We start from the raw sequence: 27,684 nt of genomic DNA, 5'->3' as shown, positions 1-27,684 counted from the left end.
ATTAATATGACAATTGCTACGTTCAAGAGGATTGTCTCATGGCATTTACAAACATGTGCAAAACAAATGCAGCAAAGATGACCAATGACCATATATTCAAAGAGTTTATGTATTAGCGGTGAATCTAAGCAGTGAAACCAATAACCGTCATACTGAATAAAAATAATGAATCTGTCAAAGAGACACAAAGTCTATTGGAGTCAGAGAAAGAGCATGAGCACTGTATAAAACCTCTAGAACTATTGTGCTGGGTGTTAAAAGGTTTGTAGAATCTGGACTTGAAGAAACGAAAGAAGCATGCAAGCAGAAAGAGCTGCAGAAGAAAAATGAGAGCTAGAATGCAGGAAGCAGAGAATGACTAGGTCTGACTGGCACAGAGTGGAGGGTGGGTGTAGAAGATTTGTCACCAAAGCCAGATCGTACACAGGCTGATGAAGAACCTCGAAGACAGGCAAAATTGTTCTTGTGTTACCTAAATTATTGCAGAAGCCGATATTTAGTTGTAGTGTAAACAGTATATAAAACCTGATATGTTCTTGAAAACCCTTGAAGAAATGCAAATGCTGAAATCTTAAACCTGGAATATGGGAAATTGTAAAAGAAAATATCATTGATATACCCAGTCTCTCAAACTAATTATTTTAAGAGTAACAAATGAAGAATGGAGGAAGCTGAACTTGAGAAAAACAATAATAGGTTTTGACACCAAGACTAGATCTTTGATATGTCACATTACAAGGAAGTACAAAATGTCTACCTTCTCTTGGGCAGAGATGGAGACCTACAAGAATGTAGGCATTGCTTCCAACTTAATCTCCAAGCAAAGAGTGAAGGAGACAAGAAAGGAGGGGGAGAGGGAGAGAGAAAAGATGGCAAAGAGACAGAAAGAGAGATCATTCATTTTACCCATAATATAAAGACAATCCATAGTCCATGTGAATAAAACTCTTGCCTGTCAGGGTCTGTAGCAAAATCTCCTTTCCAGGAAACCCACCTTGCTTACCTACAACAAAGCACTGATTACTTGGCATTATACTGAACTGCGTATACATTGTCTTCTCGATTGGGCTGAAGGCTCTTTAAGGGCAGGACCTAACCTTCATTCAGTAATATCTATAGTACTCAGCCAAGACCATGTGATTCAACTTCTCAATAAAGGTTTATTAAAATGGATGAAATTATTCACTCCAGGGCTCAGAAATAAAAGAAGATCCTGCCTAATATTCCACATTATCTGACTTTAGAAATGAATTTCAAAAGGACCAAAGTATGTCTCATTCCATGCAGCTGGATCTAAATATTTCAGGAATAGATGACAGCAGTTAAATTACAAGGGATCATGAAGAGATAAGAAGAAACCAAGAGGAAAAAAAAATATGTCTGTGACTTTCTGCTTTACCTTTTTTACATACCCCAGTCCCTCAGTGACCAGAAGGACCAGGGTGTGGTTCATTTGGAGGGGTGAGGCACACACCACATCCAGATGCCCTTGGTTTCAGACTGTACTGTAGAGCCCAGAGGGAAACATGCAAGGGGAGGGGGAAAAGGAACATAACAGTGACAACAGATAGTCCCAAAATCCCATGGGCTATAAAATTAGACTTGTAGAATTGTAAATGCCCTAAGATACAGCATGGCGTTTCCTCTGTTTCAGGGATGTCCAACTTTATTTATCATCTAACCACTCAAACTATTTCACATAAATTTGGTTTATTCACAATTCTAATTCTATCTCCTAGTGTAAGAAAATCTCCATTTGCTTCTATGTTGCCCACCAGTGCAGTAGATAAGAAAAAAGGCATGCTACACAGAATAAAACTTTGATTTCTGACTGTTCAACAGTCATGACTCCCTAAAGAAGTTAAACTAGCTGATGATATTGTAATTGTATCAAGACCTTAAAATAGTCTGAGGAACAGATAATTTATTCAATAATTATTTATTAAGTACATATTACATTCCTGGCTTTAGGGATATGTTTAAGGCTCAGAAGATACAGCAGTGACTAAAACAAACAGAAATACCTGCCCTTTGGAGTTGTATAGCCAGTAAGTGCTAAGACTCTGCTAATTTATAACTAGGTATGGGCCAGGCAGGTGAAATCTGGTCTTAATGAACAGGAGTATGGCGAGAAAGGAATGGGTAAAACAAAACAAAACATACTTTTACAAGCCTTCATGAAAGGTTGTAACTGCATCTCACTTCTTACTTGTTTTGAAGATGTGTAAATCACAGCTAATTCAAGGGATCTCAGCAACGGTTAAAATATTTTCTAAGAGGAACATTAACATCACACACATTCCTGCCTATTTTTTCTATGCTGAGGGAAACAGAATTTCTGAGATCCCTAGGTAGAATTGTGGCTGGGTGTTTGATACTGCTTCTATGTTGTCATTTTCCACCTGTGAAACTTAGTAAGGTGTCCTCTGTTTTTCTTATGGCGTTTTATACGTGCCAAGCATCAGATGCTCTTTACATTAAACCATGCTCATTGACTTTGTAGGATCTGGATATGCTAGTCTATAAGGTATACTGCAACACCTAGGTACTTTGCTCTCATTAGAATCTCCATGAAAGTGAGCTAAAGCCAGTGAGCTCGTAGAAAAACCTTCTGATTTGCTTCATTAAAAATTCCAATAAGGAAGCATTTATTGTGTTCCTACTTTGTTCTATACACTGTCCTTGTTGCTGGAAACTTGGTAGCAAAGAATGAGATCAGATTTCTTCCTGTACAGATTTTAATTTTATTTGAAGAATAAGAAGAAGAAATATAAATATATATGTTCTTATTGTGTTAAGTCTACATGGAGGGGCAATATGGGACAGGATGGTCAGGAAAGACCTCTTTTTTTTTTTAAACTCAGTTTATTACACAGCAGTTTGGTTAAATATTAGATGAGTCTGAGTTGTTGAGAGAATAAAGTAGAATATTTATCAGAAATATTGCAACCAAGGAAATTCAAAAGAACATTCACAGAAAATACAGTTGTCACTACAGATACATGAGGATTAGAATAAGAAATAATCATTTATCGGTACACTAGAGTATAATAGAGTAGTAAAAGAAACGATGATGAAAAAATTCTTTTTTTTTTTGCATGGAATGTATTACCATTTATTTATTTTATTTATTTTTTTAATTTTATTTTTTATTTTAAAAAAAAATTTAATGTTTTATTTATTTTTGAGACAGAGAGAGACAGAGTATGAGCATGGGAGGGCAGAGAGAGAGCGAGACACAGAATCTGAAGCAGGCTCCGGGCTCTGAGCTGTCAGCACAGAGCCTGAGATGGGGCTCGAACTCATGAACCGCGAGATCATAACCTGAGCCAAAGTCAGATGCTCAACCGACTGAGCCACCCAGGTGCCCCATTTTATTTTTTATTTTTTAAAATTTACATCCAAATTTGTTAGCATATAGTGCAACAATGATTTCAGGAGTAGATTCCTTAGTGCTCCTTACCCATTTAGCCTATTCTCCCTCCCACAACCCCTCCAGTAACACTCAGTTTGTTCTCCATATTTATGAGTCTCTTCTGTGTTGTCCCCCTCCCTGTTTTTATATTATTTTTGTTTCCCTTCCCTTATGTTCATCTGTCTTGTCTCTTAAAGTTCTCATATGAGTGAAGTCATATGATTTTTGTCTTTCTCTAATTTCACTTAGCATAATAGCCTCCAGTTCCATCCACGTAGTTGCAAATGGCAAGATTTTATTCTTTTTGATTGCTGAGTAATACTCCATTGTATATATATACCACATCTTCTTTATCCATTCATCCATCGATGGACATTTGGGCTCTTTCCATACTTTGGCTATTGTTGATAGTGCTGCTAAAAACATGGGGGTGCATGTGTCCCTTTGAAACAGCACACCTGTATCCCATGAATAAATGCCTAGTAGTGCGATTGCTGGGCTGTAGGGTAGTTCTATGTTTAATTTTTTGAGGAACCTTCATACTGTTTTCCAGAGTGGATGCACCAGCTTGCATTGCCACCAACAATGCAAAAGGGATCCTCTTTCTCCAACATCTGTTGTTGCCTGAGTTGTTAATGTTACCCATTCTGACAGGTGTGTGGTTTTGATTTGTATTTCCCTGATGATGAGTGATGTTGAGCATTTTTTCATGTGTCAGTTGGCCATCTGGATGTCTTCCTTGGAGAACTGTCTATTCATGTCTTTTTCCCATTTCTTCCCTGGGTTATTTGTTTTTTGGGTGTTGAGTTTGATAAGTTCTTTATAGATTTTGGATACTAACCCTTTATCTGATATGTCATTTGCAAATATCTTCTCCCATTCTGTCAGTTGGCTTTTAGTTTTGCTGATTGTTTCCTTCACTGTGCAGAAGGATGCTTCACTGTGCTAAGGATGTGGAGAAACGGGAACCCTCTTGCACTGTTGGTGGGAATGCAAATTGGTGCAGCCACTCTGGAAAACAGTGTGGAGGTTCCTCAAAAAATTAAAATAGATCTACCCTATGACCCAGCAGTAGCACTGCTAGGAATTTACCCAAGGGATACAGGAGTACTGATGCATGGGGGCACTTGTACCCCAATGTTTATAGCAGCACTCTCAACAATAGCTAAATTATGGAAAGAGCCTAAATGTCCATCAACTGATGAATGGATAAAGAAATTGTGGTTTATATACACAATGGAGTACTACGTGGCAATGAGAAAGAATGAGATATGGCCCTCTGTAGCAACATGGATGGAACTGGAGAGTGTGATGCTAAGTGAAATAAGCCATACAGAGAAAGACAGATACCATATGTTTTCACTCTTATGTGGATCCTGAGAAACTTAACAGAAACCCATGGGGGAGGGGAAGAAAAAAAAAAGAGGTTAGAGTGGGAGAGAGCCAAAGCATAAGAGACTCTTAAAAACTGAGAACAAACTGAGGGTTGTTGGGGGGTGGGAGGGAGGGGAGGGTGGGTGATGGGTATTGAGGAGGTCACCTTTTGGGATGAGCACTGGGTGTTGTATGGAAACCATTTTGACAATAAATTCCATATATTGGGGGAAAAAAAAGTTGCTGCGGGCAAGATCAAAGAGTTTTTTGCCTCCGTTCTCCTTGATGATTTTGATGGCTTCCTGTCTTACATTGAGGTCTTTCATCCATTTTGAGTTATTTTTGTGTATGGTGTAAGAAAGCAATCCAGGTTCATTCTTCTGCATGTTGCTGTCCAGTTTTCCCAGCACCACTTGCTGAAGAGACCGTCTTTATTCCATTGGATATTCTTTCCTGATTTGTCAAAGATTAGTTGGCCATAAGTTTGTGGGTCCATTTCTGGGTTCTCTATTCTGTTCCATTGATCTGAGTGTCTGTTCTTGTGCCAGTACCATACTGTCTTGATGATTACAGCTTTGTAGTATAGCTTGAAGTCTGGGATTGTGATGCCTCCTGCTTTGGTTTTCTTTTTCAAGATTGCTTTGGCTATTCGGGGTCTTTTCTGGTTCCACACAAATTTTAAGATTATTTGTTCTAGCTCTGTGAAGAATGGTGGTGTTACTTTGATAGGGATTGCATTGAATATGTAGATTGCTTTCGGTAGTATCGACATTTTAACAATATTTGTTCTTCCTATCCAGGAGCATGGAATATTTTTCCATTTTTTTGTGTCTTATTCAATTTCTTTCATAAGCTTTCTAGGTTGTCAGTGTATAGATTTTTCACCTCTTTGGTGAGATTTATTCCTAGGTATTTTATGGTTTTTTGTGCAACTGTAAATTGAATCAATTCCTTGATTTCTCTTTCTGTTGCTTCATTGTTGGTGTATAGGAATGCAACTGATTTCTGTGCATTGATTTTATGTCCTGCAACCTTGCCGAATTCATGAATCAATTCTAGCAGTTTTTTGGTGGAATCTTTTGAGTTTTCCATATAGAGTATCATGTCATCTGCGAAGAGTGAGAGTTTGACCTCCTCCTGGCTGATTTGGATGCCTTTTGTTTCTTTGTGTTGTCTGATTGCAGACGCTAAGACTTCCAATACTATGTTGAATATCAGTGGCAAGAGTGGACATCCCTGTCTTGTTCCTGACCTTAGGGGGAAAGCTCTCAGTTTCTCCCCATTGAGGATGATATTAGTGGTGGGTCGTTCACATATGGCTTTTATGATCTCGAGGTATGCTCCTTCTATCCCTACTTTCTTGAGGGTTTTTATCAAGAAAGGATGCTGTATTTTGCCAAATGCTTTCTCTGTATCTATTGAGAGGATCATATGGTTCTTGTCCTTTCTTTTATTGATGTGATGAATCATGTTAATTGTTTTGTGGATATTGAACCAGCCATGCATCCCAGGTATAATCCCACTTGGTCGTGGTGAATAATGTTTTTAATGTATTGTTGGATCCAGTTGGCTAATATCTTGTTGAAGATTTTTGCATCCATGTTCATCAGGGAAATTGGTCTATAGTTCTCCTTTTTAGTGGGGTCTCTGTCTGATTTTGGGATCAAGGTCATGCTGGCTTCATAGAAAGAATTTGGAAGTTTTCCTTCCATTTCTGTTTTTTTTGGAACAGCTTCAAGAGAATAGGTATTAACTCTTCCTTAAATGTTTGGTAGAATTCCTCTGGAAAGCCATCTGGCCCTGGACTCTTGTTTTTTGGGAGATTTTGATTACTAATTCTATTTCCTTACTGGTTATGGGTCTGTTCAAATTTTCTATTTCTTCCTGTTTCAGTTTTGGTAGTGTATATGTTTCTAGGAATTTGTGCATTTCTTCCAGATTGCCCATTTTATTGGCATATAATTGCTCATAATATTCTCTTATTATTGTTTTTATTTTTGTTGTGTTGGTTGTGATCTCTCCTTTTTCATTCTTGATTTTATTTATTTGGGTCCTTTCCTTTTTCTTCTTGATCACACTGGCTAGTGGTTTATCAATTTTGTTAATTCTTTCAAAGAACCAGCTTCTGGTTTCATTGATCTGTTCTGTTTTTTTTTTTGGTTTCGATAGCATTAATTTCTGCTCTAATCTTTATTATTTCCTGTATTCTTCTGGTTTTGGGTTTTATTTGTTGTTCTTTTTCCAGCTCCTTAAGGCGTAAAGGTAGGTTGTGTATCTGAGATCTTTCTTCCTTTTGTAGGAAGGCCTGGATTGCTATGTACTTTCCTCTTATGACCACCTTCGCTGTGTCCCTGAGGTTTTGGGTTGTGGTGTTATCATTTTCATTGACTTCCATATACTTTTTAATTTCCTCTTTAACTTCTTGGTTAGCCCATTCATTCTTTAGTAGGATATTCTTCAGTCTCCAAGTATTTGTTACCTTTCCAAATATTTTCTTGTGGTTGATTTTGAGTTTCATAGCATTGTGGTCTGAAAATATGCACAGTATGATCTCGATCTTTTTGTACTTACTTAGGGATGATTTGTGTTCCAGTATATGGTCTATTCTGGAGAATGTTCCATGTGCACTGGAGAAGAATGTATGTTCTGCTGCTTTAGGATGAAATATTCTGAATATATTTGTTAAGTCCATCTGGTCCAGTGTGTCATTCAATACCATTGTTTCTTTGTTGATTTTTTGATTAGATGATCTGTCCATTGCTGTGAGTGGGGTGTTGAAGTCTCCTACTATTATGGTATTACTATCGATGATTTTCCTTTATGTTTGTGATTAATTGATGTATATATTTGGGTGCTCACACATTTGGCGCATAAATGTTTACAGTTGTTAGGTCTTTTTGGTGAATAGACCCCTTGATTATGATATAATGCCCTTCTGCATCTCTTGATACAGTCTTTATTTTAAAGTCTAGATTGTCTGATATAAGTATGGCTACTCTGGCTTTCTTTTGTTGACCATTAGCATGATTCTCCATCCCCTTATTTTCAATCTGAAGGTGTCTTTAGGTCTAAAGTGGGTCTCTTGTAAACAGCATATAGATGGATTTTGTTTTCTTATCCATTCTGTTACCATAGGTCTTTTGATTGGAGCATTGAGTCCATTGACGTTTAGAGTGAGTACTGAAAGATATGAATTTATTGCTATTGTGATGTTTGTAGAGTTGGAGTTTCTGGTGGTATTCTCTTTCCTTTCTAATCTTTGTTGCTTTTGGTGTTTATTTATTTTTCTCTCTATATATATATGTATATTTTTCATCTTTTCTCCCCTCAGAGAGTCCCCCTTAAAATTTCTTGCAGGGCTGGTTTAGTGGTCACAAACTCCTTTAATTTTTATTTGTCTGGGAACTTTTTATCTCTCCTTCTATTTTGAGTGACAGCCTTGCTGGATAAAGAATTCTTGGCTGCATATTTTTCTGGTTCAACACACCGAATATATCCCGCCACTCCTTTCTGGCCTGCCAAGTTTCTGTGGATAGGTCTGCTGCAAACCTGATCTGTCATCCCTTGTAGGTTAGGGACTTTTTTCCCTTACTGCTTTCATGATTCTCTCCTTGCCTGAGTATTTTGTGAATTTGACTATGATATGCCTTGTTGATGGTCAGTTTTTGTTGAATCTAATGGGGATCCTCTGTGCTTCCTGAATTTTGATGTCTGTGTCTTTCCCCAGGTTAGGAAAGTTTTTCGTTGCGGTTTTCTCACATAACCCTTCTACCCCTATTTCTCTCTCTTCCTCTTCTAGGGCCCCTATGATTTTGATGTTGTTCCTTTTTAATGAGTCACTGATTTCTCTAATTCTTAAATCATGTTCTTTTGCCTTAATCTCCCTCTTTTTTTCTGCTTCATTATTCTCTGTAAGTTTGTCCTCTATATCACTGATTCTCTGTTCTGTCTCATCCATCCTTTCCGCGGCTGCATCCATCTGTGATTGCAGCTCAGTTATAGCATTTTTAATTTCATTATGACTATTTATTTCTTTTATCTCTGCAGAAAGGGATTCTAATCTATTTTCGACTCCACCTAGTTTTCTTATTATCATGATTCTAAATTCTGGTTCAGACATCTTGCTTGTACCTGTGTTGGTTAAATCCCTGGCTGTCGTTTCTTTGTGCTCTTTATTTTGGGGTGAATTCCTTCATTTTGTCATTTTTTTAATATTTTATTTTATTTTATTTTATTTCAATATATGAAGTTTATTGTCAAATTGGTTTCCATACAACACCCAGTGCTCATCACAAAAGGTGCCCTCCTCAATACCCATCACCCACCCTCCCCTCCCTCCCATCCCCCATCAACCCTCAGTTTGTTCTCAGTTTTTAAGAGTCTCTTATGCTTTGGCTCTCTTCCACTCTAACCTTTTTTTTTTTTCCTTCCGCTCCCCCATGGCTTTCTGTTAAGTTTCTCAGGATCTACCTAAGAGTGAAAACATATGGTATCTGTCCCTCTCTGTATGGCTTATTTCACTTAGCATAACACTCCCCAGTTCCATCCACGTTGCTACAAAGGGCCATATCTCATTCTTTCTCATTGCCATGTAGTACTCCATTGTGTATATAAACCACAATTTCTTTATCCATTCATCAGTTGATGGACATTTAGGCTCTTTCCATAATTTAGCTATTGTTGAGAGTGCTGCTATAAACATTGGGATACAAGTGCCCCTATGCATCAGTACTCCTTTATCCCTTGGGTAAATTCCTAGCAGTGCTATTGCTGGGTCATAGGGTAGGTCCATTTTTAATTTTTTGAGGAACCTCCACACTGTTTTCCAGAGTGGCTGCACCAATTTGCATTCCCACCAACAGTGCAAGAGGGTTCCCGTTTCTCCACATCCTCTCCAGCATCTATAGTCTCCTGATTTGTTCATTTTGGCCACTCTGACTGGCGTGAGGTGATATCTGAGTGTGGTTTTGATTTGTATTTCCCTGATGAGGAGCCACGTTGAGCATCTTTTCATGTGCCTGTTGGCCATCTGGATGTCTTCTTTAGAGAAGTGTCTATTCATGTTTTCTGCCCATTTCTTCACTGGGTTATCTGTTTTTCGGGTGTGGAGTTTGGTGAGCTCTTTATAGATTTTGGATACTAGCCCTTTGTCCGATATGTCATTTGCAAGTATCTTTTCCCATTCCATTGGTTGCCTTTTCGTTTTGTTGGTTGTTTCCTTTGCTGTGCAGAAGCTTTTTATCTTCATAAGGTCCCAGTAGTTCATTTTTGCTTTTAATTCCCTTGCCTTCAGGAATGTGTCGAGTAAGAGATTGCTATGGCTGAGGTCAGAGAGGTCTTTTCCTGCTTTCTTTTCTAGGGTTTTGATGGTTTCCTGTCTCACATTCAGGTCCTTTATCCATTTTGAGTTTATTTTTGTGAATGGTGTGAGAAAGTGGTCTAGTTTCAATCTTGTGCATGTTGTTGTCCAGTTCTCCCAGCACCATTTGTTAAAGAGACTGTCTTTTTTTCCATTGGATGTTCTTTCCTGCTTTGTCAAAGATTAGTTGGCCATACTTTTGTGGGTCTAGTTCTGGGGTTTCTATTCTCGTTTTGTCATTTTGAAGAGAGAACAGGAATTAATGAAGTAGAAAAATTAAAATTAAAAAAATTAAAATGAAAAAATATTAAAATTAAAAAATTAAACACACACACACAAATCGAATAAATGGTGCTAGATCCTCGGTGTGTCTTGGTCTGGGTGTTGAAAGTGGTTTGACAGATTAGGGAAAAAAAGGAGGGGAGGAAGAAAAAAAAGGAAATCGTTTGAGAATTTGAAAAAGAATACATTGAAGTAGACTAAAATAAGATGATGGAAATAAAATAGAATTTGAGAAAATATACACAAAAGTAAAGAATATAGTAGAAAAAAATTAAGGAAAAATATTTTTAATAAAAATTAAAAATAAAAATGAATTTTTTCTCTTTCTGTATTCATGAAAAAGAAAAGGAATGAAAAAGAGAGAGACAGAAAAAAGGAAATCGTTTGAAAATTTGAAAAAGTGAATACACTGTCGTAGACTAAAATAAAATGATGGAAGTAAAATAGAATTTGAAAAAATTTACACGAAAGCAAAAAATATAGTAAAAAAATTGAAGAAAAATATTTCTAATAGAAATTGGAAGTAAAAATGAAGTTTTTCTTTCTGCATTCAAGAGAAAGAAAAGAAACAAAAAAGAGAAAAAAAGAAAAAGAAAGGAAATCGTTTGAAAATTTGAAAAGGTGAATACACTGAAGTAGACTAAAGTAAAATGATGGAAGTAAAATAGAATTTGAAAAAATTTACACAAAAGCAAAAAATATAGTAAAAAATTAAAAATATTTTTAATAAAAATTGAAATTAGAAATGAATTTTTTCTCTTTATTCAAGAAAAAGAAAAGAAGTGTAAAAGAGAAAAAAAAAGAAAGAAAATTCAATAGGTGGACCTGCTAACGATTGAAGTAGGACTGAAATTACTTTGTTTTCCCCTAGAAGTCAGACTATGTAGCGCTTTATAGTCCATAAACTAAGTAGGAAGTGAGACTTGTGTTCTTGAAGAGCGAGGTTGGCTCAGTTGGGTGGGACTCAGTGTAACGGCTCTGTTTTCCCCTAGATGGCCTACTGGGGTGGAGTGTTGTGGCGCTCATAGGTGCGTATGCACATGCGTGGGAGCAGTGAAAATGGCGCCACCTAGAGACTAGCTACCCAGTCTCTAACATTGGAACTCTGTTCTCCCAGATCAGCAATCATGCACCCGTTCTCTGTCTTCAGCTTTCATCCACTCCCCACTTTTTCACTCTCTGTGACTAGGCCCCAGGCAGTACCTCCCCCCCAAGTTTTGTCTCAGATGCAGCTGTTTTCCCTGGCCCCCTTACTACTGAAGGACTGTGGCTTTGACCCGTTCTGCCCTTCTGCGTGAGAGTCTCACCAAGGAATAACTGAATGAGCAATGGCCAAATGTCGGCTGAACCCAGGAACACTTGCTGGACCCTGCTGCTGCCAGTGCCCTGAGACTGTGGCCAGGTGCCAGCCCGCCCCAGAAAAAGTTCGCAAGATAGTGTAGCAGCAGCTTTTCAGGGATTATGGAAAATCACAACACACATCTGGCACCAGGCTTCACCCTTAATGACCTTGTTTCCAGCACCAGCGAATGTGGCCATTTTCTGGGGTCTGCTGGAACCAGGTGGCTTCAACAGTCTCTACCAAAAGTCCTTCCAACAGTGGAACCTCTTCCCATGTGGCCCAAGAAACTCCCGGACCCCACTCTGTTCCTGGGGATTCGCCCTTCCCACCAGAGCACCACCAGGTATGGAGCTGCGGAGTGCAGACTTTGCACTCCCCTTGTTTACAGTCTTAATGGAATTTAAACCCTCTCCTTTCTCCTTTATCCCTTTTTAGTTTAGTCCCTGTGGCTGTTTCCAATTTTCCACTTTCTCTCAAGCCGCTTTTGGGGAGGCGTGCTTTTCCCACATTCTCCCGGCCCCCACCTCCATCTTCTGTCCATCTGTAAAAGCACCTCCGTTCCCGTGGCTTCTCGCTCCCTGAATTCACCTGTCTGCACCATGTACCTTCTGAATTCTGTGGTTCAGATTGTGGAGATTGTTGTGTTAATCCTCCAATCAGTTTTCTAGGTGTGTAGGATGGTTTAGTGTTGGTCTGGCTGTATTTCATGGACACGAGACACACAAAAAACTTCCATGCTGTTCCACCATCTTGGCTTCTTCCCCCTATTAACATGATTTCTTAAACTGACAGAGGTTAATGAGACTTTATTTAACTGTAATGAAGGTTTTTCATATTTTATTAACTCCAGAAAAAATGATCTAGCTTTTTGTTTTAGAAAGTGTGTTTATTTGGGACCAAGTATACTCTGCTTTGGGATCTAGTGGAAATCCTCAGACAGGAGGAGTCTCATTTTATTATCCTGTACACAAAGCTAGGTATGCCAGCTCTTCCAGAGAAGCACAAACTTGAAGCAGTTTCAGGTTAGAATTCTGTTGAGTGAGTGCAATTCTTCAACTGAGAGAAGTGTAGGAACAAATTAATAATGGCCCTTAAGGGATGAGATTTATAGGCTTGGGAAAATCTAGAATTGGAGATAAAAGCCTACTGTGACCAAAACAAACAAACAAACAAACAAGCAAACAAACAAAGCAAAACTAAAAGCACCTGGATATTGCTAGGCATAGAAATAGAGTAAAAGACTAGGCTTTCAGAATTACACAAAATGTAAGGCGTGGAAATTGCTTGGTGGGTTGGCTGTGTAAATACATGGCTTTGCTCACAACCTGCAGTAAGATTATATCACTGGAAAGAGAGTACACCCCCCCATTTGTTCTTCCTGTACCTGGAAAACAGTGTTTCCTTTTCACCATTTCTTTGGTATTAGAGAGTTCACATAAAGTTGGGAGACTTTAAAATTTGAAGGGGTATGTTCTTGGAGGGAGATTGTCTTTTAGAGATACCAACAGGATATTACATAGAAAAATATCAAAATATTTAATATACATGTAATTGGAATAACTGAAGTAGAAGATGATAAAAAAAGGATATATAAGTTTTCCAAAATTAATAAAAGACAAGAAACCATATATCCAGAGGTTTACAGAATCAACCCCATGCAGAATAAATAACAACCAAAAACACACCTATGCACAACATAGTCAAATTCATGAAATCCAAATCTTAAAAGATTTTCTCTCTAGAAAAAGAAGCACCACCTACAAAAAACCAAAAATAGAAGTGTCAGAAGATTTCTTCCTAAAATCTATGCCAGTAGGAAGAAAGGTGGAATAACATGTCTAAGGTACTGAATGTAAAAGAATTTCCAACCACAGTTCTCTACCTAGTAAAAATGTTTCCAAAAATTATGTAAAATAAAGACATTTTCAAAGTAAAGCTGACTTCGTAGTATGGGATGGTCTGTCCAAGGAAAATGAGGAAATAAGTATAAAAAGTGAAACTAATGAAAGAAAACTGTCATTATTTATAAGTTATTGTATTGGTGGCAGTGTTGTGTATATTCTCTAAGAATTTTTCTGCCATCCAGAGTCATTGTGTTATTTACCTATGTTATTTTCTAAAATATGTATTGTTTTACATTTAACTTTTAGATCTGTAATTCACTGATAATTGATATTTTCAGGTGGTATGACATATGAGTCTAAAGTATATTTTTGGAGGTGGGTACAGGTACAATTTCCCAATACAATTTAATCATATGAATGGGGGAAATTCTACCTAATGTATATAAATAACGTTATGACCTTAGATGAGAGAAATAATTCTTAGAGAACACGCACACACCACAACTACCACCTCCTTAAAGGAAAAATTTAAGTTTGACTACATCAAAACTAAGTACAACTTTCATGGAAAACACCCTTAAAGGTGTTAAAAAGTGGTCACAGAATAGATGACATTTTTAATCACCTAACCACAAAAAACTCATATCCAAGACCCTTAGAAAAATAATTCTTACAAATCAAGGTGGAAAATCTCAAGAAAGCTCAAGAAAGACATCTCTACAGATTTCACAGGGAAACAAAATAGCAAACAAACATGTAAAAGTACTCAATCTTATTTGTAGTGAAGAAAATGCAAATTAACGTCTCAGAGAGATAGCTGTATCTTGTAGAAATTCTTTAATGCTTCCTAATTCACTGACCAGTGCTGAATTTTGTTTTTCACCGGACATGTGGGAGCCAGGTTCCAATAAATCCAAAAAATTCTCTGAAGAAACTACTAGACCGCAAATCATCCCCTGACACAGAGTAATTCTGCATGTTGACCTAGTCCCTGCATGGGACACCCTGTGTCATCTCAGTATGAAGACTGGCCCTGGCAGATAGCACCACTCTTTCTTCATCATGGCCTTACTTGCTAGTGGTGACTCATGGGTATCACCTGTCTCCAAAGATTTACTTCTTTAATAGCATTCTAGTGCTCCTTAACATTTATTGAATCCCTTACTGGGTCCAGCCTTGGTCCAGATGTCTTAATCACATGACCTTGCAAAAACCCTAAAGGTTAAAGATACTGATTTCTCCTTTGTAGATAAATATAGTAGATTAGGGCTACAGACTTGCCAAGAATTGTTATAGTGAGATGCAGAATCCAGAAGTAAACACTGGTCTCTTTGTCTCTTACTACACTTGGTGATGCAAAAACTCACTTGAAATTAACTTTCTTACCAAATTTTTTTATCCTTTAAGCCCCTTATAAATGAAGTATTGGTGTACTATATTGATTATCACATAGGAGCTTTACAGTGTGGCAGTATAAACTGAGCAGTTACTGTTATTTTTGCAGTTCTGCCATTCATTCCACAACCACTAAGTTGTTTCTAGACAAATCTTTATTTTTCAACACCCCATCAAGGAATTCAGTTCATCTCACATTTTATGACATCAAGCCCTACTTATTATCTTTATCCTACTGCTCATTGGATACTTGATGAGCACCTATTATGGTCAGATACGGAGTTCAGTTCTGGGGTTACAAATATGAGTAATATAGTCATTGCCTTCAAAGTTTCTTAGAAATTATAACAGCTAGAGTTAGGTTCATCTAAAGTTAGATTCACTATTATTCATCTGTGAGTAATAGAAGAGGTCCAGCAAAGTATGGCTTAAAGAAGAGAAAGTTTTGTTATGAATTTTTTTTAACCTTTTACTTGTAAGTCCTGCGATAAACAATCCAGGACTCGTATTGAGGCTCTGCTCAACAAAGTCAGCAGAGGCACAAAGCTCTTCTTGAAACGGGATCAAATCTGAATATAATAGCCACACATTCAGGGAACCTGAGGAGGATACCAGAGTCAAAAGTAAAAGTAATCCTTGCTGTTCTGAACTACTTAAGACAGTTACGTAGATATTAGTGGACTACAGAATATACATGAGTGAAAGGGGGCTGGAAAGTTCACATCTTCTCCCTGCTCAGGCTTCAGGAATCCCAAGACCATCCGCTTGCCTATCTTCCTTCCAATTCTCACCCTGGAAGAGTTTTACACAAACATTTCTTCATGCACCACTCCCCACTGACTTCAGGGTCCTTGCTACACATGATGAAGAATGTATTCAAATTATTTCAGAAGCATATTTCTTAGGAGGGATTTCTTGGATAGTACCTTAGTCGGAGAAGTTTCGGTTGTTTTACTTGTTCTTTCTCAAGTATTCAGTCTGATAAACAATCAGTGTTTTTATAAAACAATCAGAAAACATAGATGAACAAAGGTAACAACCAATAATCTATCTGCAATTTGGGAGAATGGCTCCTCACATTTAAACAATTGTTTCTTCCCCACTGTTCACACACTTACATCTGCTTCTGCACATTGTGGGGTATACATTCATGTCCAAACATGACCTCTTGCCTCTTGAAGACTCAAGAAGAGGTGATTAGATAGAATATCTCTGTGGAGGGTACACATAAGCAAAGAATAGATGGAAACAGCTGGTTGCATAGGTGGAAGTAGGCAGTAGAAAATATAACAGACAACACAATATCAAGTTTGTGGCTGCAAATGTGGATTTAGTTCTTAATTTCTTTTTGAGGGAATTGCATCATAAAATAGAAGGATATTTAGTTGGAATTAGAAAATGAAGTCCTTTCTCTCTGTAGTTGTAGTAATTATGGGAATAAACCAAAACTGCCCTGAGGGTTGGCCTTGAAGAGAAGGGCCATATGGCTTAATTCAAAACAGATAGCAAATGTCATTACTGCTGGCATATATGGAGCTTCTCCTCATGAGTCTGTGTGGTGCCTATAGCCTGAGTGAGTAAAAAAGAGCCTTATTGATAGAAATGAATAGTCACTTGAAATCTTAGATCATAATTATAAATTTTGATGAAGTTGTCCCTTTCTGTTCCCTCCCCCAAATGAAAGCAATTGTTCCTTGTACATTTAAAATTTCAGTTCAGAGTTTCCTTTCTCTTTCTCTCTCACTATCTCTTTTGAGATTTCCTACAGGAAATTTAAAGATCTCTATTCATTTTGCTCATCTTTTATATTAATGAAGGTTAACACCTACATTGCTTTAAAAGAGGGCTCTAAAATACAATATTTATAAATATTAAAGTGTATTTCATGTTACTATTGAAATTTTCTAGTTTTCTGAGGCACATGTCTGGTCTCTAGACCATGAGACAGGAAAAGAGAATGTCAGAATACTTATTCAGTGTTTCAAGGCTCAGACTGAAATATGAGTCTTTCATATTTTATTTATGAAAACTGAAACATTTGGACATACCTGGCTGAAATATAGGAAATATGGTCTCTAGGTGTGTGGCTATGTGCTAAGTGGAAAGAATAGAACAGAATTTTTTTTTTTCCTTTTTGATGGGGGAGGTAACCAGAGTCAGCTGCACCTTTTAAATATAATCATAGAATCACAGACTATTCAGTAGGATATGTTGACCATAGATAAATAGTGTAGTATAGTTCATAATAGCATAATTTTGGAACCAAGATGCATGTTTTCAAATTGCATTTTTACATCCTGTGTTTTGTGACATTCAATAATTTAGCTAACTTCTTAGTTTTCTCATCTATAAAATAGCACTAATAATAGAACCAATTTTTTAGTCTAGTAATGAGAATTAATGAGTTAATATCCTTAAAGCATTGGGCACATCATAATAATTATTTTGCTATTAGTAAGAGTAACAGTGAACTCAAATTGGAATGGCTGGTAATCTCACTAAAGTTTTTATTGGCCATATGTGTTCTCATCCTGCCCTTCACTCAACTCAAAAATTAATCTCTCCCCTCATTAAACCCATGTTTTAAATGGGAGCTGCCAACTTCTTGACCTTGCCTCTATGGCCATGGTGATGATCCAAGTGGTAGATAATCTCAAGCAAGAATAATCACAGTTTCTCCAGTTTACCCTGGAGAGATTATTAATAGGTATTAATTTTAGAGGAGGGATGACCCTATTACACAAGACAGAGTAATCAGAATGCCTCCTATGATCAGAAAGTCCTCTTGGATCATGAGGATGTAAAACATTTAAGTGTTGGGATAAAATAACAAAAGAAAACATAAATTAAGAGTATTTCCTTCAGCTCCCATCCTTTGTAATTGTTACAAGATTTATGCTTTAAAATATGATATTCAGTAAGTCTAATTACAGAGGAGTACATTGATGTATTGGTAAGAGTATATTAGTAAGAGAAGGATTATAATCAGAAAGTTTTCCTAAACTGGTAGAAGTTAGTAAATAACAAGTTTGATTGAATTGGAATAATGTTGTTGGAATTCATGGGATTATGTCCCATGAATTAATAAATTTCCAACTGTGAAAAACTATTTGAGCACCTTGCTTAGAAATAAGGTGTTATTTGTCACCTAGTGTTTGCAGTTCAGGGGTCTTAACAGACATTCCCAGACAGGAATCATGCAGCATACAGAGAAGGAACACACCCTGATGACATCCAGATTTGCATGGGGTTCCTGAAAACATAGACATTAAGCAGTTTCAGATCAGGAATATGTTTAATGAAGTTCTTCAGCTAGGCAAATCTGAGGATAAAGGGAAAAAATATTTTTTAGAGTCAAGATTTATAGGCTTTAGAATTCATAAACGGGGAAAAGACAGTATCTTCTCTGACATAAAGCTGAAAACAATAGAATGAATGTTTTGGGTATTGCTGGCATGAATAACTATAGAAAAAAGGAACAGGAACTGATACTGTGAGTTACTGAAAGTCCGCTCTCAGTTTAGCAGTTATTATGCCTACGCCCTGGGGATCAGAATGGAAACAAGTTTAGGAGGACTTAATATTTTTAAGATCTACACTTGAAGGATACTGGATGCTAGCATTTTGTATTTACTAACTTAATAAAAGACAAGAGGGTCTCTCCCTGAGAAGCCTTGATGCTCCCTCTATTTTATGTCCTTTATTACAGGTTCAGCCAGTTGTGCCTTATACCTCCTTCTACCCCTAACTAAACATATTTGTTTTAGGCCACATCATTGATGGTTATCCTAGGTATCTAAGGTATAGCCCAGACTCTTGCCCTCACCTTACCCTAACCCCATTCCCCAAAGAACCACATCATTGATGGTGATCATAGGTATCTAAGGTATAGCTCAGACTCTTGTCCTCACCTTGCCCTAACCCCATTCCCCAAAGAACAGATTTGGTGCCTTGCAAGTGAGACCAATTGGAATGAGCATCTTCACTCTTGATCCCGAGATCCAGTCTGTGAAATCAAAATAGTTTGCTAGTGGGGCACCTGGGTGGCTCAGTCAGTTGAGTGTCTGACTTCAGCTCCGGGCATGATCTCGCAGTTCGTGAGTTCGAGCCCTGCATCGGCCTCTGTGCTGACGGCTCAGAGCCTGGAACCTGCTTCAGATTCTGTGTCTCCCTCTCTCTCTGCCCCTCCCTGACGCAAGCTCTGTCTTTCTCTGTCTTCAAAAATGAATAAATGTTAAAAAAAAATTTTTTTTAATCGTTTGCTAGTTTAGTTTCCTTCCAGTATGTATAATCTCATTGGTGGTGGTAAATATATATGTTAGTAGATTGTTGTTAATCTACACTGCTGGAAATGCCCCTTAATACATGTGTTTAAAACTTTTCAAGGATAGTTCATTTTAGGTGAAAGAATTGTTATAGATTGCTGGGAAGATGGTGGAGTAGGACCCTAAGCTCACTTCCTCTCATGGATAGAGCTAGATGAGATGGATACTCACATCAGTGTAAATAACCCAGAAAACAACCCAAAGGCTACCAGAACAAACTCCACAACGAAATATGGAGAAAAGGCCACATTGAAGATGGTAGGAAGGGTGGAAATGCTGTGGGGAGGTAAATGAATCTGCAGTACTGTCACAAACACAGAGAAGGGAGAGAAATAGACCTTCACGCTGGGTAGCTGGCATGCTGAAGATGAATCCCCACAACATTTGCTTTGAAAACCAGAGGGTCCAAATTTTGTGGGTTCTTGCAACCAACAGAATTTTAAAAATCAGTGAACTCAGCTCTGTGAGAGTCAGGAGGGGGAGAGGAAACTGAATCCCCACCCTTAAAGAGACAGCACAATGAACAGCCCACAGAGATATAGCATACAACCAGCAGTTTGAAAAACACCTGGGGCACACAGGAAGGAGACTTATTTACTAATATTAGAGGATGTGTGGGACAGAGATCTGTGGGAGACTTCTCTGAGAAGAAAAGAGTTGACCAGCACCATTTCCCTCTCCCACCCCATAGCATAAACACATGGCCACCTGCATGAACCAGCGTGGCACCAACACTCACTACCTAACTGGCTAATACCATCACCCAGTCCATATTTATGTGATCTGCCTACTTCAGCCAGGCCTGCCTCAGTCCCAGCACTGCAGGTCCCCACCCCAAGGACCAAGGAAGCTTTGATAATTCCACATTTCCCTACCTACACGCATTGCTGATCCATGATTTCTAACCTGCCGTCTTGGTCCTGGCATCAGTGGCATATCTCTCAGAGAACCAGCATGCAAACTTTGCTAAAATTACACATCATCCCCCCTTAAATCTTGTGGATCTGCCTCCTCCAATATTCTCTTGGCCAGAGCCCATCCAAACTGGGGCTACAAGCCTGGCGGTTTGCAAGCAGTTGCAACAGAGGCCAGCATTGCCCTGCAGGACTCCTAACCCAAGAAAAGAGAAAGATAATCACACACACATCAATCAGACTGTAGCCCCAGCAGTGGGCTGGGGGAAGACAGCTGATCTGACTGCAGACTCTACCTACCACAGGAAGCTTCTCAGTGGACAACACAGGGAAAGCTCCTTGCAGTTTGGTACAACTGCATCACTGGCAAACTCCTGGTCTGACTCAACTCAAGTCCAAGGGAGCCTAAGATTGGTCCATTAACACCACAAGGACAAAAAACTGCCCCCAACAGGCAAAGAGAGTCACTGGAGACAACGGGACTGAAGGAAACAGTGGCTCAGCCACAATAGTAGGGCACCCAAAACACACATAGGAGATATCCCTGAAGTGCTAAATTCCAATAAATGAGGGACCTTGCATGGCAAGGCACTACAGGACCTCCTCCTCATAAGGGCACTACTTTCAAGAACAGGAGACATAGCCAACTTTCTTAATACACAGAAACACACATAAAGAGTTACATAAAACGAGGAGACAGACTAATGTGTCCCAAATGAAAGAATAGGACAAAATCAGAGCAAGAGACCTAAGTCAAATGGAGATAAACAATATGCCTGATAGGAAATTTAAAGTAATCATCATAAAGATACCCACTGGACTTGAGAAAGTAGTGGAGGACATCAATGAGACCCTTAAAAAAGAGATTAAAAAGAATCAGAGATGAAGAACACAATGAATGAAATTAAAAATATGTTAGATGGAATAAATAACAGACTAGAGGAAGCAGAATAACAAATCAGCAACCTGGAGGACAAAGTAATGGAAAGTAGGCAAGCTGAGTAGGTGAGAGAAAAAAACTATGCAAAATGAGAACAGATTTAGGGAACTCAGCAACACTATTAGCCTAATAACATTTGCATTATAGGGATCCCAGAGGGAGAAGAGTGAGTAAAGGGACAGAATCTTTATTTGAAGAAATAGTAGCTGAAAACTTCCTGCATCTGGGGAAGGAAACAGATATCCATATCCAGGAGGCACAGAGACCCCTCAACAAAATTAACGAAAGGAAGTCCACACCAAACACAGAGTAATTAAAATGGTAAAAAGTAGTGATAAAGAATTTTAAAAGCAGCAAGAAAAGAAGAAAACAGTTACATACAAGGGACCTTGTAAGGCTATCAGCAGATTTTTCAGTAGGAACTTTTCAGGTAAGGGATGTCATGACATAGTCAAAGTGTTGACAAGAAAAAAATTCTGCATCCAAGAATACTCTATCTAGTAGGGTATCATTTCAGAATAGAAGGAGAAATAGAGTTTTCCAGACCAAAAAAAGTCAAAGGAATTCATGACCACTAAACCAGCCCTACAAGAAATGTTAAAGGGACTCTTTGAGTGGAAAGGAAAGATCATAAGTAAGAGTAAGAAAAGTAGGAAGCACAAGAGCAGAAAAAATAAGTATATCTGTAAAAAATAAGTAAATCTGTAAAAAGGGACTCATAAAATAAAAGGATGTAAAGTTTGACACCATATACCTATAACATAGGTGGGGAGGGGAGAGAAGTAGCAAATGGGTCCAAGCTTAAGCAATTATCAACTTAATATAGAGTCTATGTGCAGAAGATGTTATATACAAACCTAATGGTAACCAAAAATGAAAAACCAGTAAAAGACGTGCAAAAATAAAGGGAAAGGAATCCAAATATCTCATTAAAGATAGCCAATCTATGAGAAAAGAAAGCAAGAAAAGAAAGGAACAGAGAAGAACTACAAAAACAACCATAAGACAAGTAACAACATGGCAATAATTATGTACCTATCAACAATTATTTTGACTATAAATGGACTCAGCTCTCCAATCAAAAGATATAGGATGACAGAATGGATAAAAAAACAAGACCCATCTAAATACTGCCAACAAGAGACTCATTTCAGATCTAAAAACACATGCAGATTGAAAGGGAGGGGTTGGAGAAACATTTTTCATGCAAATGAATATAGGAAGAAAGCCAGCGTAGCAACACTGATAGACAAAATAGACTTTAAAATGAAGACTGTAACAAGAGACAGAGAAGGACACTATATAATCATAAAGGGGATACTCCAGTAAGAAGATATAGCAATTATAAGTATTTATGCACCCCAAATGGAAACACCCAAATACATAAAGCAGTTAATAACAAACATAAAAGAACTAATTAATAGTAATATAATAATAGTAGGGGACTTTAACACCCCACTTATATCAATGGACAGATCATCCAAACAGAAAATCAACAAGGAAATGGTAGCTTTGTATAATACATTGGATCAGGTGGGTTTAACAGGTATATTCAGAACATTCCATCCTAAAACAGCAGAATACATATTCTTTTCAAGTGCACATGGAACTTTCTCCAGAATAGATCACATATTAGTCCATAAAATAAATCTCAAAAAATTCAAAAAGATTGAAATCATATGATGCATCTTTTCTGACCACAAAACTAAGAAACTAGAAATTAACCACAAGAAAAAAAAATCTACAAAGAGCACAACTACATGGAGGTTAAATAACAGGCTACTTAACGATGACTGGGTCACCTACAACATACATGAAAGGGGAAATAAAAAATACATGGACAGAAGTGAAAGTGAAAACACAGTCCAAAATCTTTGGGATGCAGCAAAAGTGGTTCTAAAAGAGAAATTTACAGCAATACAGGCCTACCTCAAGAAGCAAGAAAAATCTCAAATAAACAACCTAATCTTATACCTAACAGAACTAGAAGAAGAATAAACAAAACCCAAAACCAATAGAAGGAAGGAAATAATAAAGATTAGAGCAGAGATAAAGAAAATAGAAACAAAGCAAAACAAAAAACAAACAAAAAAACCCAATAGAACATATCAATGAAACTAGGAACTGGTTCTTGAAAAGATCAGCAAAATTGATAAGCCTATAGCCAAAATCATCAAAAAACAAAAGAGGACTCAAACAAAATCAGGAATGAAAGATCAGAAATAATAAATGACACCACAGAAATACAAAGGATTATGAGAAAATATGAAAAACTATATGCCAACAAATTGGAAAACCTAGACAAAATGGCTACATTTCTGGAAACATGTAACATCCCACAACTAAATCTGAAAAAAATAGAAAATTTGAACAGACCAGTTATCTGCAATGAAATTGAATCCGTAATCAAAAAACTCCTGACAAACAAAGTTTAGGACCACGTGGCTTCACAAGTGAATTCTACCAAACATTCAAAGAAGAGGTAATACCTATTCTTCTCAAACTATTCCAAAAAATAGAAAAGGAAGGAAAAACTTCCAAATTCATTCTATGAGGCCAGCATTATCCTGATACCAAATATATATATATACATATACACACACATACACATACACGTACATACACACACATATGGAAAGGTAAAGGGGAAAGGAAAGGAAAGGAAAAGAAAGGAAAAACTGTTGCCTCCTTTATGTCACAGTTAACAAATATAATTTGAACACTTTTGTGGTAAATATGAATGACTTAATGGCTCATCTAAAATTCAGATTCTTGAGATGATTAGGAAGATGGTGGCGCAGAAGGATGCTGGGCTCACCGCGTCCTACTGATCACTTAGATTCCACCTACACCTGCCTAAATAACCCAGAAAAATGCCAGAAGACAAGCAGAACGGAGTCTCCCGAGCCAAGCGCAGATGAGAGGCCCACAGAAGAGGGTAGGAAGGGTGGCGAGGCGGTGTGCACTCCACAGGACTGGCAGGAGGGAGCCGGGGCAGAGGGGGGGCCTGCCAGCCAAGCAGAGCCCCCGAGTCTGGCTGGCAAAAGCAGAGGGGCTGGACGGAGTGTGTTCTGACAGCAAGCGGGACTTGACATCTGGAAGGTTATAAGCTAACAGCTCTGCTCGGAGAATGGGAGGGCTGGAGGATAACGGGAGGGAGAGTTGTTGAGCCCCGGACGACAGGGCACAGCTTGGCGGGGAACAAAGGTGCTTGCCAGTGCCATCTCCCTCGCCCATCCCCCAGCCAAAATCCCAAAGGGAACCAGTTCCTGCCAGGGAACTTGCTTGCACCGTGCAAACACCCAACGCTGTGCTTCTGCGGATCCATCCCTCCTGCGGGTCTGACTCCCTCCCAGTGCCACAGGGCCCCTCCTGAAGCGGATCTACGAAGGAAAAGCGAGCTGAGCCTGCCCCTCCCACCCCCGTGTACCTTGCCGATCCACCCCAGATAATACGCCAGATCCCCAGCACCACAAGTCTGGCAGTGTGCAAGTAGCCCAGATGGGCCACGCCACACCACAGTGATTCCCGCCCCTAGGAGAGGGGAAGAGAAGGCGCACACCAGTCTGCCTGTGGCCCCAGCGGTGGGCTGGGGGCAGGCATCAGGTCTGACTGCGGCCCTGCCCACCAACTCAAGTTATTCAAGACAGCACAGGGGAAGTGCCCCGCAGTTCTGCACCACTCCAGGGACTATCCAAAATGACAAAATGGAAGAATTCCCCTCAAAAAAACGTCCAGGAAATAACGACAGCTAACGAACTGATCAAAAACGATTTAAACAATATAACAGAAAGTGAATTTAGAATAATAGTCATAAAATTAATCGCTGGGCTTGAAAACAGTATAAAGGACAGTAGAGAATCTGTTGCTAGAGAGATCAAGGGACTAAGGAACAGCCAGGAGGAGCTAAAAAATACCATTAATGAGCTGCAAAATAAAATGGAGATGACCACGGCTCAGATTGAAGAGGCAGAGGAGAGAATAGGTGAACTGCAAGATAAAATTATGGAAAAAGAAGAAGCTGAGAAAAAGAGAGATAAAAAAATCCAGGAGTATGAGGGGAAAATTAGAGAACTAAGTGATGCACTAAAGAGAAATAATCTATGCATAATTCGTATTCCAGAGGAGGAAGAGAGAGGGAAAGGTGCTGAAGGTGTACTTGAAGAAATAATAGCTGAGAACTTCCCTGATCTGGGGAAGGAAAAAGGTATTGAAATCCAAGAGGCACAGAGAACTCCCTTCAGACATAACTTGAATCGATCTTCTGCACGACATATCATAGTGAAACTGGCAAAATACAAGGATAAAGAGAAAATTCTGAAAGCAGCGAGGGATAAATGTGCTCTAACATATAAAGGGAGACCTATAAGACTCATGACCGATCTCTCTACTGAAACTTGGCAGGCCAGAAAGGAATGGCAGGAGATCTTCAATGTGATGAACAGAAAAAAAAATATGCAGTTGAGAATCCTTTATCCAGCAAGTCTGTCATTTAGAATAGAAGGAGAGATAAAGGTCTTCCCAAACAAACAAAAACTGAAGGAATTTGTCACCACTAAACCAGCCCTACACGAGATCCTAAGGGGGATCCTGTGATATAAACTACCAGAGACATCACTACAAGCATGAAATCTACGGACATCACAATGACTCTAAACGCATATCTTTCTATAATAACACTGAATGTAAATGGACTAAATGTGCCAACCAAAAGACATAGGGTATCAGAATGGATAAAAAAACAAGACCCATCTATTTGCTGTCTACAAGAGACTCATTTTAGACCTGAGGACACCTTCAGATTGAGAGTGAGGGGATGGAGAACTATTTATCATGACTGGAAGTCAAAAGAAAGCTGGAGTAGCCATACTTATATCAGACAAACTAGACTTTAAATTAAAGGCTGTAACAAGAGATGAAGAAGGGCATTATATAATAATCACAGGGTCTATCCATCAGGAAGCGCTAACAATTATAAATGTCTATGTGCCAAATACAAGAGCCCCCAGATATATAAAACAATTACTCACAAACATAAGCAACCTTATTGATAAGAATGTGGTAATTGCAGGGGACTTTAACACTCCACTTACAGAAATGGATAGATCATCTAGGCACATAGTCAATAAAGAAACAAGGGCCCTGAATGATACATTGGATCAGATGGACTTGACAGATATCTTTAGAACTCTGCATCCCAAAGCAACAGAATATACTTTCTTCTCGAGTGCACATGGAACATTCTCCAAGATAGATCACATACTGGGTCACAAAACAGCCCTTCATAAGTATACAAGAATTGAAATCATACCATGCATACTTTCAGACCACAATGCTATGAAGCTTGAAATCAACCACAGGAAAACATCTAGAAAACCTCCAAAAGCATGGAGGTTAAAGAACACCCTACTAACGAATGAGTGGGTCAACCAGGCAATTAGAGAAGAAATTAAAAAATATATGGAAACAAACGAAAATGAAAATACAACAATCCAAACGCTTTGGGATGCAGCAAAGGCAGTCCTGAGAGGAAAATACATTGCAATCCAGGCCTATCTCAAGAAACAAGAAAAATCCCAGATACAAAATCTAACAGCACACCTAAAGGAAATAGAAGCAGAACAGCAAAGGCAGCCTAAACCCAGCAGAAGAAGAGAAATAATAAAGATCAGAGCAGAAATAAACAATATAGAATCTAAAAAAACTGTAGAGCAGATCAACGAAACCAAGAGTTGGTTTTTTGAAAAAATAAACAAAATTGACAAACCTCTAGCCAGGCTTCTCAAAAAGAAAAGGGAGATGACCCAAATAGATAAAATCATGAATGAAAATGGAATTATTACAACCAATCCCTCAGAGATACAAACAATTATCAGGGAATACTATGAAAAATTATATGCCAACAAACTGGACAACCTGGAAGTAATGGACAAATTCCTAAACACCCACACTCTTCCAAAACTCAATCAGGAGGAAATAGAAAACTTGAACAGACACATAACCAGCGAAGAAATTGAATCGGTTATCAAAAATCTCCCAACAAATAAGAGTCCAGGACCAGATGACTTCCCAGGGGAGTTCTACCAGACATTTAAAGCAGAGATAATACCTATCCTTCTCAAGCTATTCCAAAAAATAGAAAGGGAAGGAAAACTTCCAGACTCATTCTATGAAGCCAGTATTACTTTGATTCCTAAACCAGACAGAGACCCAGTAAAAAAAGAGAACTACAGGCCAATATCCCTGATGAATATGGATGCAAAAATTCTCAATAAGATACTAGCAAATCGAATTCAACAGCATATAAAAAGAATTATTCACCATGGTCAAGTGGGATTCATTTCTGGGATGCAGGGCTGGTTCAACATTCGCAAATCAATCAACGTGATACATCACATTAATAAAAGAAAAGAGAAGAACCATATGATCCTGTCAATCGATGCAGAAAAGGCCTTTGACAAAATCCAGCACCCTTTCTTAATAAAAACCCTTGA

The 27,684-nt window shown here is 38.3% G+C and overlaps 1 protein-coding gene across 2 annotated transcripts in view; it reads right to left on the bottom strand.

Moving 5' to 3' along the window:
• The window catches only part of LOC144612722 (endogenous retrovirus group K member 6 Env polyprotein-like), a 48,600-nt gene that overhangs the window by 9,597 nt on the left and 11,319 nt on the right, over positions 1–27,684 (bottom strand). The window lies entirely within an intron of this gene.

This window comes from Panthera onca, chromosome C1, assembly GCF_046562875.1.
Source record: "Panthera onca isolate mPanOnc1 chromosome C1, mPanOnc1 haplotype 2, whole genome shotgun sequence".
NCBI lineage: Eukaryota > Metazoa > Chordata > Mammalia > Carnivora > Felidae > Panthera > Panthera onca.
The sequence above is the reverse complement of the archived record's forward strand: the minus strand, read 5'-3'. Positions and strand labels throughout refer to the sequence as shown.